Genomic DNA, 27,008 nt, shown 5'->3' on the forward strand with positions numbered 1-27,008 from the left:
CAAGAATACTCGAGTGGGCTGTCATTTCCTTTTCCAGCAGATCTTCCCCACCCAGGGATAAAACCCAGGTCTCCCTCATTGCAGGTGGATTCTTTACCACAAGCCACCTGGGAAGCCCAAGATGTACTGAATCAATGTACATGACCCTTGAAAGATGTGCTTAGTGTGTAATGAAATATTTATTTTAAAACATGAAGGCAGTTGTAGTTTTTGTTTAAAAAGATATACTTAAACTATTTAAAGGGATTTTATCAGTGTACCTTTTGCTTTAATTTGGATTACACATTAAAAGAGAATGAAGAAAATCTTGGGTACATTTGAGAACTAGGAGTTGTTTATGTTGGGTAGCATCTGCTGCTTGAATCAGACTTTTTTTTTCTTGTAGTATCCCCAGGTTCCACCCTACCTCTCAGTTCCATATTGACTCCTGTTTTTTTAATTCATTTGATGGTAATTTATTCCTTCTATGAGATAAGAAAACATCTTATAGGATAACCTCACTTAGAATAGGCAGTTTCAAAATTTTAACAACAACAACAACAAAATCTGTTAAGACTTTATAAAACTTGTCTTATGATTTATAACCTGCTCCTCGGTAGGTGATATTTTCAATAAAAGACAATGGGGAGAGACAGTGTCTACTGGACTCTTGAATGCCAGAGAGTTGGGGTATAAATTTTGTGTGTATGATTATATCATCATCAGGTCAAAATGAGGTTGATGCCAATTTATTTACCACAGTTTTCCAGTCGGAGAGACGCAGCCTGGGAGACTGGGCTGGGGAAGCTGTGATTCAAACTTAGGTCAGGTGGTATTTAAAGCTCTTTACGCTATACATTTCATCACTTTATACATGGTGACCTTTTCTGATATTTAATGTGATACTCATGAATATTTTAAGATGATTTTTAAGATAGTGGAGCTTAATTATATCACCTTTAGAATAGTTTAATTCTTGGCTTACTCAAAATAAATGAGTTTGTAAGCTCCATAGCCACCAGTGCTTGAAAGAAGCATATACTTTGTTCTTTTAGGTACTGAAAGAGCTTAATGCTCAAGTCTTTGCATCAAGCTGGTTCTGATTACTACTGACAGAAAAAGCACTCTACTATTGAGATAATCAGTACTGAAATTGAGTATCTGCAATATAAACATCTTTCCAAGAGAGGTAGACATACTGTCAAGATAAAATCAAAGAGTATAGATATAAAGCCCATGACTCTTATATTGAAATGCAATTAAAAGGACGTTAAGGAGAAGTTATGTTCATGGCAAAATAAATTTACAGTATTAGAAAAAATAAACAAGTTAACAGTTGGGTTGAGTGTTCGAAAGTAGTCTAAAAAAAGATAGATTGAAACGTTCAGGAGTCTGTTTGCACTACTGACTTTACATAAGCCTTTCCATATGTACCCAGAGATTTGTTGAAGCTAATTATGTTGATATTGTGACAATATTATCCAAAGCAAAATTTGATTCAACCTAGGAAGGCAACCCACTCCAGTACTCTTGCCTGGAAAATCCCATGGACAGAGGAGCCTGGTAGGCTGCAGTCCATAGGGTCGCTAAGAGTCGGGCACGACTGAGTGACTTCACTTTCGCTTTCACTTTTCACTTGTATGCGTTGGAGAAGGAAATGGCAACCCACTCCAGTATTCTTGCCTGGAGAATCCCAGGGACAGAGGAGCCTAGTGGGCTGCCGTCTGTGGGGTCACACAGAGTCGGACACGACTGAAGCGACTTAGCAGCAGCAGTAGCAGGACAAAAAGTGAGAGATGTTATACAATTAGGATTGACCTGAAAAATCTTTTATGATGAGCTGTATATCCAAAGACATGTTGACATGGTACTGAAAGCTAGATAAGCTGCATAGTTGTAAAATATGATCCTTTCTTATGCTCTAACATGTTCTCAAACACTTAAACAGATAATATTGAACCAGGTACTACAAACGATGGATTCAATAATGATTAGAAACATGATCAAGAAATGTAAAATCTCCAGCTACCAGCAGTTTACTTTCCATTCTCTAGATTTTATGGTAAGCTATTGGCTTATCCTAGTGGTGTATATGAATAACAGAAAGACAAGGTGTACAGATAATCTCCTTTATTACTATTCCAAAAGAATCGACATGATCTATAAAAAGCAATATTTCTATATTAGCCCTGAAAGTGTCTGTCAGTGTGATGTTAAAAGGTCCACTATTTTACAGACTGCCCACTTGTTATGCAGAGCAACCACCATGCTGAGGTCTTGCCACCCAGAAAGTATGGCTGTATGTCTAGACTCCACAAGCCACTGTAGATATGACCAAAGATGAAGGTCTATTACAGCCATTTCCAGAGTGGCCAATGGCTATCATGTAACCTTTCAAAATAAGCACGCCAATAAAGTATGTGTATGTAACACATAGCTGATTTAATGACCTTAAATATAAATTCAATGTGGTTAAACAGTGGTAAATGGGCAGGAGCAGAAGTCAAGAAACATGGGGATGATGGTCTGCAGAAATTATGAATAAGCTGAAGTCATGAAGTTGGTAGGCAATAAAGAAGTTAATTCCCTTAGCTCAATGAAAAGGCAAACATTTTTTGACTCACTATAACGACTAAACACAAAAATGAAGGAGTGCTCCCTGCGGAGTGCAGTAAGGCTATGTTATCCTGGGTGGTATTCCAGACACACCATGCCGTGGTGAGACTTTTTCCTGTTTTCCACATTTTTCTCTGCAGTTTCAGTTCCATTAACCAATTCAAGCTGAGCACATCTGTGTTTCTTACAAGCTAAAAGATTATAATTGGCCCGGCATCATACATATTCATAGTCTCAGTAGACAATGAAAAAGTCAGAAATATTTAGTGGTGGAAAGTATAGGTTCTAGGTTCAATTACCTGGGGTCAAATCCCACTGAGCACATTTGCTAGCGCTGTGACAAGTCAGTTAGGGTGTCTCAACTTTAATTTTATGAACTTTAAACTGGAGCAAATGATAATACCAATCCCATAGCAGCATTGTGTAAAATAGAAGTGATTATTAATACAACACATTTACAGTGGCTCAGATGCTCAGGAAGTAATAATTATTATTATAAACCAGAAACCTTATTAGTCCCTTACCTTATCTGTCAAGAAGAAAAATGTGGGGCATTTTTTTCTCCTTAAAAATAATACACCCTTGGACCTTACCAGAAGCTAGAACTGTGTCCTGACACTGCTAATATCAGTACATTTGAATTTTAGGAACACATATATATATTTTTTTCTTCTATTGGATTTAGACAGACGGGTGGATGTTGTTTTGAAGAAAGCAATTTGGGAGATAGCTTAGATAAATCTGCCTATTTTGTCAATGGCTGCTTACATGCTATAAAAACAGGCTTGAATAGGTGAGAACATAGAGACTGTAGTGTGTCCAAAGCTGGAATTATTCACTATTGTATCTTTCACAGAAAAAGTATGCTGGCTGCTTAGTTCAGTTCAGTTCCGTTCAGTTGCTTAGTCGTGTCCGACTCTTTGTGATCCCATGAACCACAGCATGCCAGGCCTCCCTGTCAAAGAGAAGCAAATTCATGAAACTAATTTATATGAAATATGATTTTATTATGAGCATAAGAAATATTCTGTGGAATACTTGTAAAATATTTTGAAGATGACTATCTAAAAGTCTATTTCCTGGTAGAATCAAGCCTATCATTTTCTCTTATCTACTAGCTTATCTGTATCTTGCTATAGAATTTATTATTTTATATTTTTCACTGTGCTGGGTCTTTGTTGCTGCATGTGGGCCTTCTCTAGTTGCACTAAGTGAGGGCCCCTCTCTAGTTGTGGCATCAGAGAAAGCAATGGCACCCCACTCCAGTACTCTTGCCTGGAAAATCCCATGGATGGAGGAGCCTGGTAGGCTGCACTCCATGGGGTCACTAAGAGTCGGACACGACTGAAGTGACTTAGAAGCAGCAGCTCTAGTTGTGGCATACAGGCTTCTCATTGAGATGGCTTCTCTTGTTGCAGATCACAGGCCCTAGAGCACTAGCTCAGTAATTGTAGCACATGGGCTTTGTTGCTACGTGGCATGTGGAATCTTCCCAGACCCAGCATCAAACCTGTGTCCCTTGTATTGGCAGGAGGATTCTTAACCACTGGACCACCAAGGAAGTCTCTTGCTATGGAATTTAAGTCATCTAGTTATACAGTTGAAAAGTTGTGAAATAACATTTATTCATTTATATGTATATGCAAAAGTATTTCATATGTTGTAAGTTGATTCAAGTAATCCCAATAAATGAAATGTATTTTCTTCAAGAGAGTTCATCATTTTCCATCCTCCAAGTCACATATCTTTATATTTTGTTATACATAGGGATATTCCTTCCCTGGTGGCTCAGAGGTTAAAGAGTCTGCCCGCAATGCGGGAGACCTGGGTTCGATCCCTGGGTCGGGAAGCTTCCCCCTGGAGAAGGAAATGGCAACCCACTCGAGTATTCTTGCCTAGAGAATCCCATGGATGGAGGATCCTGGTGGGCTACAGTCCATGGGGTCACAAAGAGTCAGACACGACTGAGTGACTTCACCTTCACTATACATAGGGATCAGTGACTCTGGGTCTCATTCCTGGAGTACTGATTTAGTAGATCTGACAAAAGACCCAGGAAAGAGTTTTGAGATATATGTAGATTATTCTGAAGATATCAGAATATATTGGAATGTGGCCTAATCACTGCATATCTGTCTAATATGCAGACAAGACGAGAATTGCTATTATAGAACAGCAGCTCCTGACTTGAGCCTGTTGAGAGATTCTGGAGTGGAGTCCAGGTTCTGCGTATCCACCAACCTCCCAGGAATACTGATGCAGCTGGTCAATAAGTGCTGCTCTAATTCTTCCCCACACTGCTCTTTGGGTGCTTCTGGAGTATTCGAGGGCCTACATAGGACATGACTTACAGCCCAGCTTACCTGGGTTAAAGGTTGATAAAACTCTCAAGAAGCTGTTTCATTACAGAAGGATGAAATTTGAGAAACATTTTACTTTATTGTTTATTTCCACTTACTCACTCTGGATATAAAGTTTTATAAAGCAGCATATTTCTGTTTAATATCTACTTATTTGTTTGGCTGCATTGTGTCTTAGCTGCGACACATGGACTCTAGTTGTGTTGACTGGACTTTGTTCTGTGCATGTGGGAATCTTAGTTCCCGGAGCAGAGATGGAATGGGTGTCCCCTGCATTGCAAAACAGATTCTTAACCACTGGACCACCAGTGAAGTCCCAAGCTATGTGTTTCTAGCATGTTGCTAACATGCTTAATTCTTTGCTAACACTTGCTATGGTCCATAGGATCACAAGAGTCAGTCATGGCTAAAGCAACTTAGCACACACACACAAACAGTATTTAATTCAAAACATCACTAATATATTTCATTCTTTGCAGTTCAGAAGGAGCAGCGTGATCATTGCTTTTCCAGTTCTACTTCTCAATGGGTAGAAATTTTTGACTTTAGCACTACCCAGGATAGCTCTATACCAGGGTTCCAAACTCATCACAAAAGGCTGACTTCTCAAATAGCATTTCAGTTCTCTTCATCTTAGGAATGCAGTCCTAAAGCTTCATTATTTGTCACTTCAATTTTTCTTCTCTCCCAAAAGTAAATGGCAAGGATACAGGTTTCAGCTCTCTCACCTATTTAACCTTTTATCTCTTTTTATTCCCAACTGCCAAATTTCTTTGTTCTTGCTCAAATCTACAAAAGACAAAGGGAAATATGTTTTATTAGTATGGACACAAATTTTTGATAACTTATATTAATATTATTAAAATTGAAAACCTGACCATATTTTCCCCCATTATTCTTCTATATTGTTTTCTTCTAGAATGCCTAGCAATTAATTAAATGTAAACTTTTAAATTTATTTGATTTTTTTTTTTGGTCTCCCTGCCCCTCATTAGATATTAGAATGTAAGCTGCATGAGGGCAGGGATTATTGTTGTTGTTATTTTTTTTCTTGTATTTATAGCTGCTTACCAGTTCCCAAAATAGAGCCTACCATAGAGTACATTTTCAGAAAATATCTATTGAACAAAAAGTGAATGGATATTCCAAACTAATCTGTTATATGGGCTGTATGTTATGATTAAGGCAACTACCTAAATAATGAGAATTTTGCTTTTCTTAGGACTGGGTAAGTTTCAAGCATGTTTCCCCAGAGTCTTCCATTCATCCACTTAATGTACTTAGTTTTAGTGTGTACCTCTTAGGTATCAGATACTCTGCTAGCTGCTATGGACACATATTGACAAGTCCTAATTCCTCTGAATAGCATACTCTTCCCATTAGTAGCAGGGAGCAGACAAGTGAAAGACCAATTGTAATACACTCTGGTATGTAATCATGAAAAATATGTAGAAGATGTTATTACTGCCCGGAGAGAGCTCCTGACTTAACTTGGAGTGGACATGGAAAACTTAATAGTAGTTTCCTGAGTTGTAAATGAAAGGACAGCTGGAATTAAGACAGAAGGGGAAGGGTTATAAGCTACTGCTGGGCATGACACTATGTCCAGAAGACACAGAAAACTCCTGAGCCCCCTCCAGGACCACATTAGTTTGACATAATGTTATGATGAAGTGTGTATGTGTAAGAAGAGGCAACTTCACATTTGTCTATGTAAAGTGTTTGAATTTCAACCCAGGAATAATGGAAGCTCATTTAAGAATTTTGACAATGTGAGAGACAGATTTCTTGATGCTTTATTCTGAATTTTGCATTATATTTTCACTACTTCAAATTGAGTATATATGTGTGTGTGTGTGTGTGTGTGTGTGTGTGTGTGTGTATATATATATATATATATATATATAAATGAAAACAAAAATATATCAGGAAGAAAATTAGATTTGTTGGGCTGAAGGAAGAGAGAATAAGATACTCCTAAAATGTTATACCAAGGGTTTGTAAAAGTTCACAAGCAGGACTCGAAACTAAACCAGAGGTTGAATGAGCATGAAATGGGCCAAGGATGTATCCATATGTGACGTTCAGGGACTCTGTTTTGCAGGATTAGGTGAGCAAATTTATTTCATTTCCTGGGTTTAGGAAAAATGGCAGGGTTTATGAATGACCATACCTGCTTATTTTGACATTGAGTAGAATTTACACTCTCCTACCTCTGGACTGTGACCTAATAGAAAAACCTCCATTCTTGTCTGGACATTTGCAGGGCAATCAAATTCAAATTGTGCTATTTAAATTTAATAACCCTGACATTCTTAGCAGGCTAACATGTTAACCCTTTCATTTCATGGGTAGAATACTAGGTATTACTCCAGCAGAAGCTGCTTATTTTGTGGACTACTTTGTGTTGTCATTGTTAACTGTAGCTAAAATTAAATAGCAGAGGTCCTTTACTCACATTTTTTGTCTTACCATTATACCCCAAATCATCCTTTTTGTTTCTTTCCCCTTAGTGTTAGTCTGGTAGGTACCACTTATTGTCTGGTGGTAGTTTCTCCAGTTGGAACCATAATCTCTATGAAGATAGAAGCCTTGTTTTATTCACTTCTTAAGCTTCAGTATCTAGATACGTATCTTTCATATAGCTGTTTATGATATGTTAAAGGAAAGAAAGAAAGGAAGCAGGATGTGGAGGAAGAAAAGAAGGTGGGGAAGGAAGAAGGGATCACTACATCTTCCCATCATACTATTCTGTCTTTAGCAGCTCAGCAAATGATACTCTAACCTACCCAGTAGGCCAAGTTAGAAACCCAGCTCTCATCTTTGCCTTCGCATCTTACATATTCAATGAACATCTGGTCCTTTCAATCGTCATCTTTAAATCTTTCTCACTTGGATGTTCATCCTTGCCTCCCCACATTTCACACCTCCATCATCTGTTCCTTGTTTATGATCTCTATGTTAAACTCTTTTTCACACAGTAATGTTCCCTAATCCCAGAAGACTGACCTCTCTAAGACAGTGTTGATCACATGACTTCTGTGTTATATTTCTCTTGGAGGAAGGAGAGGGTGGAACAAAGTAAGAAAGGAGCATGGGAACATGTATATTACCATGTGTGAAATTATATAGTCAGTGGGAATTTACTGTATGACTCAGGGAACCCAAATCAATTGCTCTTGACCATCTAGAGGGGTGGGATGGGGTGGGAAGTGGGAGGGAAGTTTAGCTGCTGCTAAATCGCTTCAGTTGTGTCTGACTCTGTGCGACCCCATAGATGCCAGCCCACCAGGCTCCGCCATCCCTGGGATTCTCCAGGCAGGAACACTGGAGTGGGTTGCTATTTCCTTCTCCAATGCATGAAAGTGAAGAGTGAAAGTGAAGTCACTCAGTCGAGTCTGACTCTTTGGAACCCCATGGACTACAGCCTACCAGGCTCCTCCGTCCATGGGATTTTCCAGGTAAGGGTACTGGAGTGGATTGCCATTGCCTTCTCCGCAAGAAGGAGGGGATATGTGTAAACCTATGGCTAATTCATGTTGATAATACAAAAGAAACCAGAACAATATAGTAAAGCCATTACTCTCCAATTAAAAATAAGTTTAAATAAAAAGGGCTTCCCTTGTGGCTCAGCTGGTAAAGAATCTGCCTGCAAAAGACCTAGGTTTGATACCTGAGTTGGGAAGATACCCTGGAGAAGGAAAAGGCTACCCACTCCAGTATTCTGGCCTGGAAAATTCCATGAGCTGTATAGTCCCTGGGGTCACAAAGAGTTGGATGTGGCTAAGCAACTTTCACTTTCTTTCCCTTCAAAAAAAAAAGAGCCTATAAAAAAAAAAAAGTACAAGAATAAGATTTCCCTTGGAATGTCACCTCTCTTTTAGGATATCATCCCACCCTTCATGAAACATCCATTTTTATAGATGTTCTGGGTGCTGCAAATCTCTAGTCTCACCTAACCCATAGCAGCCTGTTTCCCAGCCGCCTTTGATTCCTTATTCCTGAGATTTCATATCCACCACCCAACATATTAAGTTAGCTTTTTGCCTGGCTAGATTTCTTGACCTGAAGAGCACAAGATGTCACTTCATCCAAATAGTTTTCAGCCCCTACTTGTCTAATAAAGTGCTCCTCCTCCATTTTCTGTAATGAGCTTTATTCCCCTTCTACTCCAATCTCAGAACTCATTACATAATTGAATAATGTAAAATTCCAAATTATTTGATGGCAGTCTATATGGGAGTTTTATTCACTATTGTATTCCTGGTGACAGACACTAACATATATGAATTCTTTGTAAACAAGGACAGGTAATATAATTCTCTGAATTCAAGAACGATAGTTTATTCATAAGCTTCTTTCTTCCACTTGGGTAGTTAAGTTTCTGCCATTCTGAAGAGAAATTTGCACCTCCATGTCACCTTTATGAAATGTCAAAAAACACAAATGTAGAGGAACAATTTGATTAATTAAAAAATTTGCCATGCCAGTAATCACTGATATTATTTAATATGTTTCATACATCTTATGGACTACGAAGATATCTTATACTTTAATGAATAGTAAAAGTTGTTCACACACGTTTGGTAAAGGTCACCTATTTTCAATCAGCGCCTTTCTGTGTAATAACTTGGTGACATTTCTCATCCACTTCTGATCAATGAACATGCATATTTCAACTCAAAAGTCCATTCTCTTCAAAGGACTACTCTTACATTCTTATTTCATAACCAGATGATGTTTGGGGGCAGGGGAACTACTCTGATTCTTATTCTTAGGCTTTTTGATCTTTAAAGGAAAATAACTGGTAGAACAAACAATAGAAATTGACTATACTTGAGAATCAGTTGTCAAAAAGCACATTCTGAAGATACACTTTGATCTCACATGTTTAAGGAATGATTTCACTGTTATGTTTAATATTACCATAATTAAACTGTGCTTTATTGCTTGTCCTTTATATGAGATGAGGTGAGATGCTATGAAAATCAATATAGAGTAAACAACAGCATTAATCCTGGAAAGTATTTCTCTCACAGATATTTGGAAGCAATCTTCCCTGGAACCATAATCCTCAAAAGGAAATTGCAGTCCTTGCAGAAACACAGTTTGGGTCATCTGGGACTAGGTCTCGGGATTTTTCTAAAAGCCTTCACAAGGCATAAATGACATTTTAAATATCTTGTCAGTGAAAGAAGTGATTCTTAATGCAGATTTACCAAATATAATTTTTTTCCCAGTGGTCCCGAAGGTAAGCATTTCAAAGGCAGAGAGAAACATAACACCAAGATAAATATTGTTACTAGTGTCTAAGGAGGAATATCTTATTAAAATAAGAGAGAAATATTTCTTGTCAGAAAATATAATATCCATGTTTCTATATCTACTCAAACATATAATTAGACATCAGAATTTTTTTTTTCTCTACTGGATGCTATGTTATTTTGTTTTTCTGATATTTTAGAAAAAGAGAAGACCCAATTATGCTGTGGTCTGCAGGCTGGGGAGAGGAGTACATCACCACACTTTTAGGCAGTGAAGAGTGAGCACAGACAACACAAAGTAGGCGGCTAATACAGGTGCCACAGTGATTGCTTTGGAGAAACAAAGCCTATTGTGTAATGATGGCCTAATGGTGTGTTACAAGTGCTCTTAAACAATATACTAACTCATGAAGCTACCAACCCTTTCGCAGTCCCGCTCTCTTCCTGTGCTTTCTACGTTCACTTTTTAGGAACTCTTGTGTTGTGTACCTCTCTTACCTCTTTATGACCTGTGACATGGAGCCTCTTCCCTATCTTTTGTTTGTGTGTCCATTGTAGCATCCTGCTCAAGAAGTTTGGTGATTCTTCTTTCAGTAGAAGCCAGAAAGTTAACATAGTTTGCTTCCTAAAGTAACTCATTTAATCTTTGGAGAAGCTGAACTGGGAAAATATTCCCTAGTTTAAGTAGAATTCTGTACTCATAGGTAAATTCTGCACCCATACCTTAGAACCATGTAAATCAAATATTAACTTTTAAACCACTTTCAGCTGCTTCTGAAAAGAAGGTGTCGGTCAATAAGCAAGGTAAAATCCTCTTCCATGTGAAAAGAAAACGAATTATTGATGGTGCCCAGATGCTGCATCCTTGGTATTATACTGCTTCCTACACAATTTGTGTCTGCTGCTGCTGTTAAATCGCTTCAGTCGTGTCCGACTCTGTGCGACCCCATAGACGGAAGCCCATGAGACTACCCCGTCCCTGGGATTCTCCAGGCAAGAACACTGGAGTGGGTTGCCATTTTCTTCTCCAATGCATGAATGTGAAAAGTGAAAGTGAAGTCACTCAGTCATGTCTGACTCTTAGCGACCCCATGGACTGCAGCCCACCAGGCTCCTCCGTCCATGGGATTTTCCAGGCAAGAGTACTGGAGTGGGGTGCCATCTAGGTTCTGCTATTGTCCATTTTCCCCTTATGGACATATTGCAGTATGAGATTTTTTTTTTTTTTTGATAGAGTTCTTTTATTTTTAGGGATTATTATAGTTTTTTTTTTTTAATTGGAGGTTAATTGCTTTACAATATTGAGTTCTATTCTGCTATACATCAACATGAATCAGACACAGGTATACATATGTCTCCTCACTCTTGAACCACCCTCTCATCTCCCTCGCCATCCCACCCTCTAGATTGTCACAAAGCACTGGGTTGAGCTCCCTATGTCATACAGCAAAATCCTAGTGGCTATCTATTTTACAGATGGTAATGTATATGTCTCCATGCTACTCTCTCAATTTGTCCCACCCTCTTATTCTCCTACTATTTCCATAAGTCTGTTCTCTGTGTCTGCATCTCTACTGCTGCCATGCAAATAGGTTCATCAGTGCCACCTTTCTAGATTCCATACACTTACTTTGAAATACAATATTTGTCTTTCTCTTTCTGACTTACTTCACCCTGTACAATAGGCTCTAGCTTCATCCACCTCATTAAGACCAACTCAAATGTGTTCTTTATAGCTGAATAATACTCCATTGCATATATATACCACAGTTCTGTATCCATTCATCTGTCAATGGACATCTATGTTACTCCCATGTCCCATTGTAAAAAGTGTTGCGATGAACATTGGGGTACATACATCTCTTTCAATTATAGTTTTCTCAGGGTATAGCATGGAGTTCTTGAGAGACCATACACTCTCTTTCCTCTGATCCACACCAGATACAAAAATTAGACCCCCTTTTCCTTTTGCTTGCTTTACCAAATAAATAATAAAACTTGTCAAGGTTGGTAAACATTTCAAAATCCTGAAGTTGCAAAGAAGGGTGACCCTGCCAATATTACAGTCATTGAAATATTTCATAGGCTTGGCTTTCTAAGAGGAAACTCCAGAATTAAAAGTATTTTTGTCCATATGGAGCCATTGTCTATGAGAGTAAAAGTATACCTTCAAGCATCAGCCTTGAGTTTTGTGTGTAAACTACTTGCTAAATATAGCAGAAATGTTGAAGTGAAATAGTAATAAAAAAAATAGGCTTTTCCTAGGTCCTGGAGCTACTTATCTAAATCTGACAAAAACATAACAACACATGCAGATGGAAGGACCTTAGCATTTAGGTTGCTGGATATAATTTAAATAGCAGACACAGTTCGTTAGGCATTCTGCTCTTTTGGCATTAGTTATGATTTTGCCATAAAAATAAAAATATTTAAGAATGTCAAAAATGCCTGTTTCCAACATTTTCTAATAGATAAATTGTCAGATTATGCAGTAATCATCTCTATATCCTGTTCATAAAAGATCATTTGGTGTGTAAAATAAATTTGAAGTCTAGTTTCAACATTTTTGGTAATTATATAAAATGAAAGTACAATGAAAGAGTAAAAGTGTCATAGCATTATTCACTTAGGCAACATTATGAATGCTTTTTGAGAGGGGATTGACTGACAAGAGGTGAAAAATGTAGGTGTCTGAAGTCTGGTAATGGCCATCTGGATATGAATGGCAGCTACATGGATAGAGAGACAGACAGGCACTTGTAGTATGATTTTTAAATAATTAAAAATTATATATGCCACATGGTTAGCTAATAACTTTGTTATAATTATAAATAATTTGTTTATTTTCTTTTCAAATAGTATTGATTGATTTTTATTGTAAAGGAAATAACATGTTATTAGGTTATTTTTATTATCATAATGGATTTTGTCTCACCAATTTGCAAGTGAAGAGCACCATGCAAAATCTTCTAGAGGTTTCAAACTGATTTCACCCAGATATGTAAAAAAATGAAGAAGCATGTTAAGAATTTTCTGCAAGATGCATATAAAGGTATAAACCAGAAATCCCATACTTGTTTTGATACTATGTAAATTTTAAAAATAATGATTTTGTGTAAGACAGAGTTTGAAGCACAAATGAAATAACCACCTCAAACTTTTAACTGGGCAGGTGTATCTTAGGAAAAAGTGCTAATAATATCACATTTTAGACGAGGACCCTGAAATAAGGATGCTTTACCAATGCTGCTGCTGCTGCTAAGTTGCTTCAGTCATGTCCGACTCTGTGCGATGCCATAAACGGCAGCCCACGAGGCCCCCCCATCCTTGGGGTTCTCCAGGCAAGAACACTGGAGTGGGTTGCCATTTCCTTCTCCAATGCATGAAAGTGAAAAGTGAAAGTGAAGACTCTCAGTCGTGTCCGACTCTTAGCAACCCCATGGAGTGCAGCCTACCAGGCTCCTCAGTCCATGGTAGGCTCCTGGGTCCATGGGATTTTCCAGGCAAGAGTACCAGGGTGGGTTGCCATTGCCTTCTGGAGTTACACTATTACAATCATTGATCATATATCGAACTATACATTTGATCAACTGCTTCAAGTCTAGTCATCATTTCCGTTGAAGGCTCAGTCATATACTTGGTAATACAAGAAATAATAATCTTGTGAAACAAGCAAAATATAAATGGTATACTTAATAACATTAGTGGAATTAAAAGTAAATATTTTAGCCATGAGCCTCCCACACCAGTTTTCTTTTTTTTAAAGATTGTCAAGACTAGGGAATGGGTCACTCAGAGCAGAAGTCTGATTTTTCATGTGGCTCAAATGTGTTACATTAAAAGATTTATCAGATACAAAAATACAGCATTCAGTTTGAATTATAGCACAGATATCTCCCTGAGATGCTGTAAGGTGTCAAGGGTCTTGCAGTTGTGTAGCACTGCCTTTCTTATCATAGAGGTCTCAGAATTCAATAAGCTAATAGCCCAGTTACAACCATTTAAAGCTTATGAAAGTTGTCAAGGCTTAGATGTGGTCAATTATATCCTCCAACCCCATTAAAGGCACACACACACACACACAAGCTGCTAAATGGTCATACCAGTAGAATACAGATCTTTGACCCATTGGGATCATACCAATGGTAGATTGGTTGGGATTACCTGTAATTTGTTAACATGTATGACCTTAAATTCTGGGAATCCCAGGCTACAGTTTTGTATCATCCCAGTAAACGTCAAGGGCATAAATTAGTGCCAAAAATCCACTGAGTTCCATACCAGTCACTCTCTCTAAGGGTAATAACAGGCATAGTTCATAAAGCACCCAGCCTTGTCTCATAAGTACCAGGTTGATCATTTTTAGTATGATTTAACCATTCCCAACATAGAGGAGCCTTTAAACTTAAATGACCATAGCCTGGTGTTAACCATGTAGATCCTCCCCATAACTGTCGGAGTTTTCCTTTTAATAGATGAGAAGTTAATTTTTTATTGAGACTTAGCTCATCACTCTGATTGAGTTTAAATGACCCTAAAAGAAAACTTTGGCCACCTCATGCGAAGAGGTGACTCATTGGAAAAGACCCTGATGCTGGGAGGGATTGGGGGCAGAAGGAGAAAGTGATGACAGAGGATGAGATGGCTGGATGGCATCACTGACTTGATGGACATGAGTTTGAGTAGACTCCAGGAGTTGGTGATGGATAGGGAAGCCTGGCATGCTGCGATTCATGGAGTCACAAAGAGTCGGACATGACTGAGCGACTGAACCGAACTGAAGAGAAAACTTAAATCTATGGCCAACCTCAGAGCAGGTATTTTTAATTGGCCAGGTGAGAGGATCCCATATAGAATTATTATGAATAGATAGAACAGGACTGAGCACTCATCTAAAACAAATTTCCTAGGGGGTATCCAATCAGAGCCTTAAAGAACAGAAAATCCACCAAGGTAACCCAGAAGTAATAGGCACAGGTAATTGGCCACAACCCAACAATCGGATTGAGTTTTAAACTAGCATAGAATCATGTCCATGATAGAAAACATGTGGTTGATAGGCATAGGTCCAAGGAATCAAGAAAACATTATAAATGATCATAAAAGTCAGATCAGCATCTTGAGCAAGCTATCTGCTTCTAATGTCATCTTCTCATCCTAGTGTAGTGAGTTTCCTCTGTTTGAGCATTGTTTTAAGGTGAGTTTGAGGTCAGCAGGTGTCTCTATGGACCAGTCCAGCTTAGGGGCCTTTGGAAGTGGGAATGCATGCTTTCATAAAAAGCAATAAAAAACAATTTAGAATGAAACAAAAGAGTTGCCTAAACAGAATATAAGTTAACATTACTGGAAGCTACTTATCTTCCAAATTCTCTGCCTTGAGCTCTCTGATGAAAAATACATTTCCCAAGGTTATTTGCACTTTTACACTGCAATACTAAAGGCCCTTGAGTTATACATGCAACTAGCAGTTTCTTGCTAATCAGTATCTCATCATGGTATGTTTTTATCTGATTGGCCTTGAGAAAATGAGACAAATCCACTTGGAACACTAAGTGTTGGTGAGAAAAGGAAAGGTCTATTGACTGAGGTAATCAACGGGAGAGAAGACCCAGCCAGGAATAACCATGCCTCCCAAACTCAAAGGTACTTGACACTGAGGAAGAGAGGAAGTGATAAAAACAGAGAAGCCTTAACTAGGCTGAAGATGCTTCAGGAATCATTTGAGGACTGATTTGCATGTTGAAGTAAATTCTCTTATTCCATTTTCAGATATCCATGTTTATAGGAACACGTAAGTGGGGTTGAAAGCTAAGTTCTTCCACCTGTGCCTGCATGCTCAGTCGCTTCAGTCATGTCCGACTCTGCAATCCCATGGACTGTAGCTTGCCAGGCACCTCAGTCCATGAGACTCTCCAGGCAGGAATACTGGAGTGGGTTGCCATTTCCTTCTCCAGGGGAACTTCCTGACCCAGGTATTGAACCCAAGTCTCCTGCGGGTCCTGTATTGCAGGCCGATTATTTTCTGCTGAGCCACGAGGGAAGTCCAAGTTATTCCAACTACTTGAGGTCAATTCAAGTGATTAATATCTGTGACCTGCTTACAAGATACTACCTGGAATGTAGCACTATTTATAGCTATAGAGAAAATTCTAACTTTTCTTCAAAATCAATAAAGTATATCTATATTATATATAGATATATAAAATATAAATGTATAAATAAGTATATATACATATGTACACATGCATGGTACACATGTATGCATATGTGAATTTTTATTCATTCATATACACACATATATATAAACATATATTTTCTCCCTCTCTCTTTGTATATAAGTGTATATATATAAACACATACATGCATACACTCTATTTCCACAGGACGTCTGTAATATAACATGCAAAGAAACATGTATCATGTTATTATGTTCTTTTTTAATTCCATCCAGACATCTCGAGTTAAATCTTATCAACAAGAATGTATACTCCTTTTTTATTATTATCAACAGGTTTGTGTGTGTTTTGTGCTCACTCAGTTGTGTCCAACTCTTTGTGGCCCAGTGGACTATAGCGCAACAGGCTGCCCTGTCCATGGAATTTTCCAGGCAAGAATACTGGAGTGAGTTGCCATGCCCTCCTCCAGAGGATATTCCCGAGCCAGCGATTGAACCCACATCTCTTGTGTCTCCTGCATTGGCAGGCGGATTCTTTACCACTGGAGCCACCTGGGAAGTCACAGGTTAACAATGAGAAAATGTGATTGGCTGGGTGTGTGTAAGTATGAGACAGAGACACCATATGTAAGAAAGTGCCTATCATAATAGCTGATAAGTAGCTATTGTTCAGTATTCTTGCCTGGAGAATCCCAGGGACAGAGGAGCCTGTTGGGCTGCTGTCTATGAGGTCGCACAGAGTCGGACCCGACTGACGCGACTTGGCAGCAGCAGCTATTGTTCAAAGAAAACAATAATAATTATTTTTGTTTTTGTTTGCCTTCCCAAGCTTAAAGAGGTCACCAGGAAGCATATCTAGGATTTCAAAGTATATCTAAAAAGGATAGTGATGTAATAATGATTTAAAAGAATGCATTTTTCAGTTCAGCAGATTGAAATTTTGATCTGACCATGATCGGTGTAGATTTAGGGAATTTTCTTCACTTTTTAAGGGCCTGGTATCCTTCTCAAGCATAATTCAGGTAATATTCATGACCTCAAAGGTTGCTATACAATGAGATGCCATAATAAATGTGCTTAGCGATGCACCTGACGTATAGCAAACACCCTGCCACTGTGGATATTAGCAAGAATTACATTAACTGGGTGGCCCAGGTCCCCATGTTTCGCTGGCATTCCCCATGGGTTATTTCAGCCTCTCCAGATTTTAGAGTTATCAGTGTCCTAGATAAAACCTTGATTTCCAGGGTCTGTAATAATTTCAAGCTAAGAAAGCCACTGTTTACCCAGTGAATGGAAAACTAGCTTTGATAGACACCTATGAAAAAGCAAATATCTAAGCCTGGGATATTAAAATAGGATCATATTTTCATCAAGTACCACCTTTATGATGGTACTGCCTTAATTCCTGCACCTCAGACACTCAGAGTCTTCCCTGGTTGTTGGTGAAAGCTCCCGAGGTGCTGGCTCAGGCACTCAAAGCAAGACTCTCTTATTTCCCTCTCTGACCTCCTGCCTTCTTCCCAAGGAAGTCTGAAGTCTCCTGGGGGATCACAACTCCTCTGGGCAGCACTGTCCTCTGTCTGGGTCTCATTGCTCACACAAGTGAAGACGCAGGAAAAGCACACTGTCCTTCCTTTATTGCTTCACACTTACAGCTTGAGGTCAGGCTATTCACTAAGGTCACACAGAGCATGTAGACCAAGTAGCGAGATGCTTTCATAAAGACACAGTGGAAACAGTAGGATGCAGAAGATATAAACCAGGAGACAGACAAGGTGTCTGCTCTGAAGGCTGCAGGACTGGAGCCTGAAAGTTTCATCTCTGTGAACCCTCACTTGTCATCATCCAGGAGTCAGCTCTCTTCTCCCTGCTGGACTATATTCCACTACCTCTTCCCTCAGAGAGGCCTGGACCCAGCTGCAGCAAAGCAACAGAGACAGAACTCCAGGCTCCACCCTGGGCTTTCATTTTGGAACCCACATCCTCATCTCCAAGTTCTAATGGAAATCTGTGAGAATGTCCACTCATTTCAATTTAAAAAAAAAAAAAATTCTTTTTTGCTTCCTCCCACCAAACTATTCTAAATAGAAAAAAATGAGAAGAAAACAGTCCTACATCAATTGTGTCCATGTTAGTCATTCTTAAATGACACCTTGTGCAGGATGTCATGGTTGAACTGGACCAAACCAATCTCATATTCATTGTCTTCTACAGTGAAAATGTGCAGTGGAGTCTGCTGGTCATTCAGCAATCCTCTTGAATCTTTGCTCCTAGAAAATAGCTACATGAACACCTGAACACTCACAAAAAAAGAGATCTCCTCAAGAACACACCTATTAAATTCAGCAGGTTAAATAAATGTATATACATACAAAAAAAATTCAAAGAAGCAAAAACCGACCTGAAAAAAATCTCTCTCTAATCCATAATAAAAATAGAACAATTACCTTCTTCTATCGTATATATATTTAAAAAAATAAGTAGCATTGACATATATACACTACCATGTATAAAATAGATAGCTAGTGGGAAGCTCTTGTATAGCACAGGAAACTCAGCTTGGTGCTCTGTGATGACCTAGAAGAGTGTGATGGGTCGGTGGGAGGCAGCTTCAAGAGGGAGGGGATATATGAATATGTATAACTGATTAAGTTTCTTGTGCAGCAGAAACTAAGCACAACATTGTAAAGCAATTATACTCCAATTTTCAAAAATAATTTTTAAAAATCAGATGGTATTCAGACAATGTGGAGCTCTACCCCAATGGTCACTTATGCATCTATAGATAGTCCTCAATGGCTAGGAAAGCAGCCTGCAAAAGGAAGGAATATGTGCATATATGTTGTTGAAAACATAAAGAAAATAGGAGTTTCTCCATCATCTAGTATTTACAGCTTCAAAAAACATTACTTTGGAATCTAGTTTCAACCAAGTTACCCTGTTACATTTCTGTATGCTCTTGGTTGGAATTCTGAATATGTTTTCTCATAGAAACATTAAGCTTAAATTTGGGAAGTTTTAAGATGTTTTGTTCACATTAGATTTTACATTCATACAAATGGGTATGAATATTTAATATTCAAAACAGGTTTATATTGAAAACTAATATGAAAGTTAGATAAGATGAAATATATTTGTTAAACTTGCATTTTTACATGCAAAGATGCATATAAATGCATGTAAATGCATAGATGCATTTAGCATCTTCCTAAACTGTGATCACATTCCTCCAAATTTCCTCTCTCTACCATGTTCTCAGTTTGTCTTCACTGTGTAACCGTGTCTGCACATTTGCTGTTTTTCTGTTAGAAACAGGTGCTCATTCTTGCCAAGACTCAATTTCCTCTACCATACACCAGCTTGCATTCTCTTCTCTTTCATGTCAGTCTCTAGTCATGATCTGTGTAAATTACAAAGTCAACCTCATCTCTTTTCTGCTTTAAGCCTCCATTGGCGGTCTGTTATCTACGAAATTAGCTCTGGTCTTCCTGACACAGAGATAGGACAGACTCCCAATTTCTCCACCCCCGGTTCCTGTGTCTCTTGCTATTCCTTTCCCTGGGCATCACCCTTTAGTCATTGTGAATAACTGGCTGTTACATAAGCATATATGTATGCATGTATGTACCCACTAGCAGACAAGTTCCCCTAACAACAGTTTGGCCCTTGGTGCCATCTGTCCATGCTGTCCCCAGTGCTTAAAATTCACCTGTGCAGCACTGTTTATAATAGCCAGGACATGGAAGCAACCTAGATGTCCATCAGCAGATGAATGGATAAGAAAGCTGTGGTACATATACACAATGGAGTGTTACTCAGCCATTAAAAAGAATACATTTGAATCAGTTCTAATGAGGTGGATGAAACTGGAGCCTATTATACAGAGTGAAGTAAGCTAGAAAGAAAAACACCAATACAGTATACTAACGCATATATATAGAATTTAGAAAGATGGTAATGACAACCCTGTATACAAGACAGCAAAAGAGACACAGATGTATAGAACAGTCTTTTGGACTCTGTGGGAGAGGGAGGGGGGATGATTTGGGAGAATGGCATTAAAACATGTATAATATCATATAAGAAACGAATTGCCAGTCCAGTTTCGATGCAGGATACAGGAAGCTTGGGGCTGGTGCACTGGGATGACCCAGAGGGATGGTATGGGGAGGGAGGTGGGAGGGGGCTTTAGCATGAGGAACACGTGTACACCCATGGTGGATACATGTTGATGTATGGCAAAACCAACACAATATTGTAAAGTAAAAATAATAATAATAAAAAAAATTTTTTTAATTCACCTGCCCTTCTCCACATTATCCATATGCTCCTCCAAAACTTTTCTAGCTATTTCCTGTTCTCTCTTCAAACTCAACACAAGCATCACTTTCTCCAGAATGCTCTTTGATCTCCAGCCATCAGCCTAATTGATTATCTGCAGGATACCTCAGAAATACTTCAGGTTCAGTTCTAGACAATCATAGCAGAGGAAATATCCCAATAAAGCAAATCACACAAAGTTTTTTATTTCCCAGTGTGTTTTAAAGTTATGTTTATACTATTGTGTAGTCTGTTCAGTGCGCAATGATGTCACATCTAAAAAGCAATGTACATACCTTAAAGTTACATTATTGTTCAAAAAAATACTAAGCATTAACTGAGCCTTCAGCGAGTTGTAATGTTTTTGCAGTAGGAACATCAAAGATCACTGATCACAGATTAACCTAACAAGTGTAATAATAATGAAAAAGTTTGAAATACTGTGAGAATTACTAAAATGTGACACAAAGACATGAAGTGAGCAATGCTGTTGGACAAATGGTTCTGACAGACTTGCTTGATGTATGGTTACCCACAAACCCTCAATTTGTAAAAACAATAACAACAAAAAACTCAATATCTGTGAAGCATAAACAAACAAGTTATGTTTGTACTTTATTGCTTTTGCCATATTGCTTCCTAATTTCCTCTTGACAGATTCGTATTACCTGATAGATTACAAATGCTATGCAGTCTCAGATTATATTTTAAGTTTATTTGTGAACTCGGTGTCCTGTACCATGTTTGCCATATATTAATACTTGAATACTAATTTTGTAATGCATAAGCACATATATGAAGGAATATATTCTTTAAAGACTGTTGACTTCTGTGACCTCTCTCATGCTTTAGTTGCTAATTACATATTTTGACATTTGTTTAGTATAATATCATCTTATGATTCATTGATTTAATAAAGGAGTGCCTCTTGTGTGTCAAAAACCGGGCTAGATCCAGTGTAATTATAATCACCAATAAAATGTGTAGATACAAGAGTGGAAAGTGCCCTGAAAGAAATGTGCATGCTGCTATGAGATTGTAGAAAGTAAGGGCCAGTGTGGTATAAAGGTAAAGGATGCTTTCTTAGAAGAAAGGATGTTTGAACTGAGATAGAGGGATGTGCAGTTCACCAGATGAGAGGAAAAGAAGACTACGCCAGGCTAATGGAAGAGTTCGTGCAACGGTAGGTGGGAAGTTGCTATAATCAAAGGACTGAGAGAAACCAGGGTGATCCAAACAGAGATGGAGCCCTGTGAGCAGAAGCTGTGAGAATTTTGGAGAAGGACATTTGGAAACGGCGAAAAAGGGAGAAGGCAAATTATTATGTTACTTAAGAATTATACCAGGAGTCTACCACTTTGCAATGATGGAGAGAAATGGGTAGGTTTGGAAAGAAAAGTCAGCATTATTTGATGTTGGATTAGAGTGTGATGGTTACAGAAGGAAGAGGTATGAAAAGTGAGCACAAACACTGATTTTCAGAGCTGGTGGGATCTTTCCTTGATAAAATGATGGACCAAAATGGACCAGTTTCCACGAGGGATAAGCAGAGAGGAGAGACCTAACAGGTCTGCTAGGTAGGGATTGTTGATTTTTGGTGACTCTAGCACCAGATTTCTATCATGTGACATTTTGGAAATCACAGATGTGGATAGATTGTGGAGAAAGATGAGGGAAGGGCCTTAAGGCCAAATCATAAGAAATACTAACCCTTAGAGCTCTCTGTAGACAAGAGAGAGAAGAGGGGGTCATCCTTAATTTGTTTTTATTTATTTATTTATTTTTAATAGAAAGATAATTGCTTTACAATACTGATTTGATTTTGGCCATACAGCAACATAAATTAGCCTTAGGTTTACATATGTCCTCTCCCTCTTTAACTTCCTTCCTACCTACCACCCTTTCCCATCCCTCTAGATTGTTAAAGAACCCCAGTTTGAGTTCCCTGAGTCATACAGCAAATTTCCATTGGCTGTTTTACAAACGATAGTAGCATGCTTCCATGCTACTCTCTCCATTCATTCCACCTTCTCCTTCCTCCCAATTTGTTTTTAAATATGAGTTTTTATCATACCATCAACTTGGTGAGAAAGGAAAAATATCTACTTTTTAAAAATGTGGTCATACAACACAGTGAAGCAACCAAAGTGATATCCTTTAAAAAAAATGTAGGTATGAACTGAATTAAAATAATTACTCATCATCCAACAAATCCCTATAAAATCTACTTGAAAAATGAAAACTATGTATCTGTACACAGTGTCATATTTTTAAAGAATACATTCATCCTGGGAGAGAGGTGAGCTATATATGTAGCAATGCTATGCTTTTAAAACTAATGATCTCAGATCAAATTAAATATAGACCAGTGGTCATCATCTAAGACAGATCACGATGACACAATATGGGGATTAATTACAGAAGTAATTATATCCATTATCTAATTATTCAAATCTTAATTATGACTCTGCTGGCCCAATTAGTCAGAATACAAGGCTACTGTTAGAGATGGGTGGATATTCCGCATCTGTGCTGAAGTAAGAGGCATCTGTTGCCAAGAGGTGAAACGATGAAAAGTGTCAACTCACCAGCTGCGAAGTGAAGATATCTTCGAAAAGTACATGTGAGCCCATGCAGTGATTTAACACATGGGGCAGGGGCAGATTGGTAAAGGAGGCACCTTTTCAAATGCTCTGAAGGCATTTGTTATCCTCTGAGTAGACTATGGGTTGCAAAGCATTGCTTATCTCTCTACACGGTGCTCCCATTAAAAACAGAAAAAAAGAAAAATTTTATAAAGCTTGACTTGTGCATGTTAGATGGAGCCATAAAAAGAGATGAGTGAGCAACACATTTTAAATATATAAATGTTTCTATAAATTCTTTAAAATCATTTATAGCATCTAAAATTTATTTGATTCATGCCTAATCAAAGAAATAGAATTATATGAATGAAATATTTACTGTTATAAGTATAAATAATATAATAATAGATTCCCTGATTGACATCATTGATTTTGACTCTAGTAGTATCTGATGTATAATATCTCAGCACCTGATATATTCACATGCTTTTATTGATATTGACCTTATTAGACAGGAAGGATTCTATTAATGGTGCTATTGACTTTATATATATTTATTGTTGATATTTATCAGACTTGGTATAAAGTTTTTATTGAACTACAATCAGTGTTCAAAAAGAATGTTAGAGAAAGGGAAGCAGTGTATAAAGTATAAGGCAACTCATTAGAACTTTAAGTACATCAACTTGTAACTAAGCTGTGGATTTGCTTACACTATTCTCAGTGTCATAGGCTTAACTTTTTATTAATTCACATTGAATGAGAGAATGTTGGCACTTATTGAAGTCGGAAAATGTTAATTTACATGAAATGTATATGCATCTTGCTTCTGAGTGTAATAGAAACGATTTCAACTTTTCACATTGGTTTCACAGAAGAAAATTACATTTCAACAAAATTAAAAGAGTGTGGGGAGCTTTTTCAGCATTGCATCTCCATGCTCCCTTGTTATTGAACGACAATAAGAAATCCTGTTAGTTCTCTGCTACTGAGCAAATTGCTTTCCACAATTATGGTTTATGTTTTAATGGGGCTAGCTTCACATTAGGAGAATTATTCCAAACCAGCATTGCCTCTCCGTGCCGCACAGAACAGCACCCTGCCTGCTTTACAAAATCCATGTCTCCCATGTTGCCTCTAAGAAAAATATATAAATAAACGCTTGCCAATCTTGCTTCTGAGAGAGTTTTAATTGAGGATAATGAAACATCTCTAGCTACAAAATGAGAGTAAGATGGCCACAAAGCCCTTTAAAATGCTAATAGGCAGAAGACATTTACAGAAGTTTTGTGATATTATGTATAGTAATAGAGTAGGTAGGTGACAGTTTGTCAAATTTAGCTGCAATGATCAGACCTATTTTCCAGCTTTCTATTTTTGAGGCCGACTTGAATGAATGATTTAGGATAATATAAAGTTGGCACCTTCATCACCAAGCACCCTGCCCTTTCAGCTATAGGGCATCTGCATACCACTCATTAAAAGAGGGGGAAATGACCAGAACAAGCAAATGTTAATTTCACATGATTTAGTGTTCAAGGTCCCACTTCCTCTCTGCACTTCTGTTGTATTTCACCCACAGAATGCTTCTCTCCTTTTTAAATCACAGTGACAATATGAACAACACATGTATACTTTAAGCAACTTACCAATTCAAGTGGTTTGCCTCAGTGGGAAGACATGAACTCAGAATGATAAAGCTTGGCACTGCTTCACTAAAATGGAATAAGACATCACTTTGACAGAGCCTAGATTCTGGACTGGGTTGCTGAATGTGTTTCCCACCAACCCCCCTATCTTTTTTTCCCCTCTTTCAAGGTCGATGTTCTTTATTTTATGTGGGGTATATCTTACATGACAGCACAGGAGGAAATGTAGGCAGCCCAGGTTAATGTGCTTGGGGTCAAAATGGCTTCCAAGTGAAGGGAATCAGCTCTTTTGAGATATTCAGCTAACACTTACAAGTTTCAAAGGATTCTTGATTAAATGACCTCTGATATGGCGAATGCCAAGACCTAGGAGAGGCATGAAATGAAGACACTCAGGTGCTTATTAAACAAAGCTGTGCCATGCTCAGTCATGTCTGACTCTTTGTGACCCCATGGACTGCAGCCCACAAAACTCCTCTGTCCAAGGGATTTTATAGCAAGAATACCAGAGTGGATTGCCATTTCCTTCTCCAGGGGATCTTCTTGACTCAGGGATCAAACCCACATCTCCTGAAGGCAAATGAATCCCACCTGGGAAATCCTATTAAACAAAAGTGTTGGTGCTTTATTCGCTAAGTTGTGTATGACTCTTGAGACCCCATGGACTGTAGCCTGCCAGGTTCCTCTGTCCATGGGATTCTCCAGGCAGGAATACTGGAGTGGATTGCCATTTCCTTCTCCATAGGATCTTCCCGACCCAGAAATCAAACCCAGGCCTTCTGCATTGCAGGCAGATTCTTTACCAATGGAGCTACAAGGGAAGTCCTATTAACACTTTATTTCATTTTGACTGAGATAAATAAGAAGAGACATGACCTAGAATGATTTTTGGTTGCAACCTCTTGCACCGCAGGGATTTATAAGTGGGATATTTTAATTTCTGAGTTGAAAGTGTCTATCACTTGGATTTGAAATAACATCTTTCCCGACCTTCACCACCTGTAAGCAACTTAAGCACCATCTGCCAAGGTGCCACGGCTGGTCTGTTGCTCCTAGGGGACTTCACCTGTGTGTGCCTGAGTGTTGCATAAGAGTAATTTGTTGTAAACTACACACACTTATTGGAGAAGGCATTGGCACCCCACTCCAGTACTCTTGCCTGGAAAATCCCATGGACGGAGGAGCCTGGTAGGCTGCAGCCCATGGGGTCGCTAGAGTCGGACACGACTGAGCGACTTCACTTTCACTTTTCACTTTCATGCATTGGAGAAGGAAATGGCAACCCACTCCAGTGTTCTTGCCTGGAGAATCCCAGGGACGGGGGAGCCTGGTGGGCTACCTTCTATGGGGTCGCACAGAGTCGGACACGACTGAAGCGACTTAGCAGCAGTAGCAGTAGCAGTGTCTCATACAGGTTTTTTAAAAACTATGCATTGTGTCCACAGAATGCTGGCTTTATCTTTCATAGGAATGTAAAATAGATATATGAATCAAGTTTCACTTTCTTTATAAACATTCAATGAGATTTGACTCTATGTTTGATATTGACTTCCAATTTTTTCTCTGATATCAGATCAAAAGGAAGTGGACAACTTGACATTGTTAAAATTAGGAGTTTTCATGAATGGAAATACTTATTGACTTTAAAAAAAAGTTCCTTATATATTGTTATAATGCTATTGCCTTTGAAAGAGGCTGTGTTACTTTTGCCTAAATTTTATACTCCTTGTATAAGAAGGTAGTACAAAATTAAGATACCTAATAATGTTAGGCACTTAAGTCTGCCAGAGAGAATCTACTCAAGGGCATCTAAGGAGAAAAAAATTCCCATAAGATGATGCCCAAATGAATTTCTATCAAGTGTATTTTGAACCAAATGTATAACTCAAGTGTGTTTCTTTAAAATGCACTGGGAATTTTGAATGTGTTCAGTGTAACTAGGATCCCTTGTTTGTTGCTGTAAAGTCCCTCAGCCTTATTTTGTACTAATTTTAATGAAAATCACAGAGCAATGTCTTCCTTAGGTGTCATAAAATGTACCAACAGTTGCACGTAGA

At 38.3% G+C, this 27,008-nt stretch overlaps 1 protein-coding gene and 1 long non-coding RNA gene across 3 annotated transcripts in view; one reads left to right on the forward strand and one right to left on the reverse strand.

The window, feature by feature from the left end:
- CDH12 (cadherin 12) overlaps positions 1-27,008 on the forward strand; it is a 1,213,596-nt gene that overhangs the window by 719,445 nt on the left and 467,143 nt on the right. The window lies entirely within an intron of this gene.
- Positions 5,583-25,660, reverse strand: LOC123330639. The gene is made up of 3 exons (XR_006546691.1): positions 25,157-25,660; positions 24,952-25,017; positions 5,583-5,744 (listed from the first exon to the last, which is right to left on the reverse strand). It is a non-coding gene; the product is annotated as an uncharacterized LOC123330639 (long non-coding RNA).

Source organism: Bubalus bubalis, chromosome 19 (assembly GCF_019923935.1).
Source record: "Bubalus bubalis isolate 160015118507 breed Murrah chromosome 19, NDDB_SH_1, whole genome shotgun sequence".
Taxonomy (NCBI): domain Eukaryota; kingdom Metazoa; phylum Chordata; class Mammalia; order Artiodactyla; family Bovidae; genus Bubalus; species Bubalus bubalis.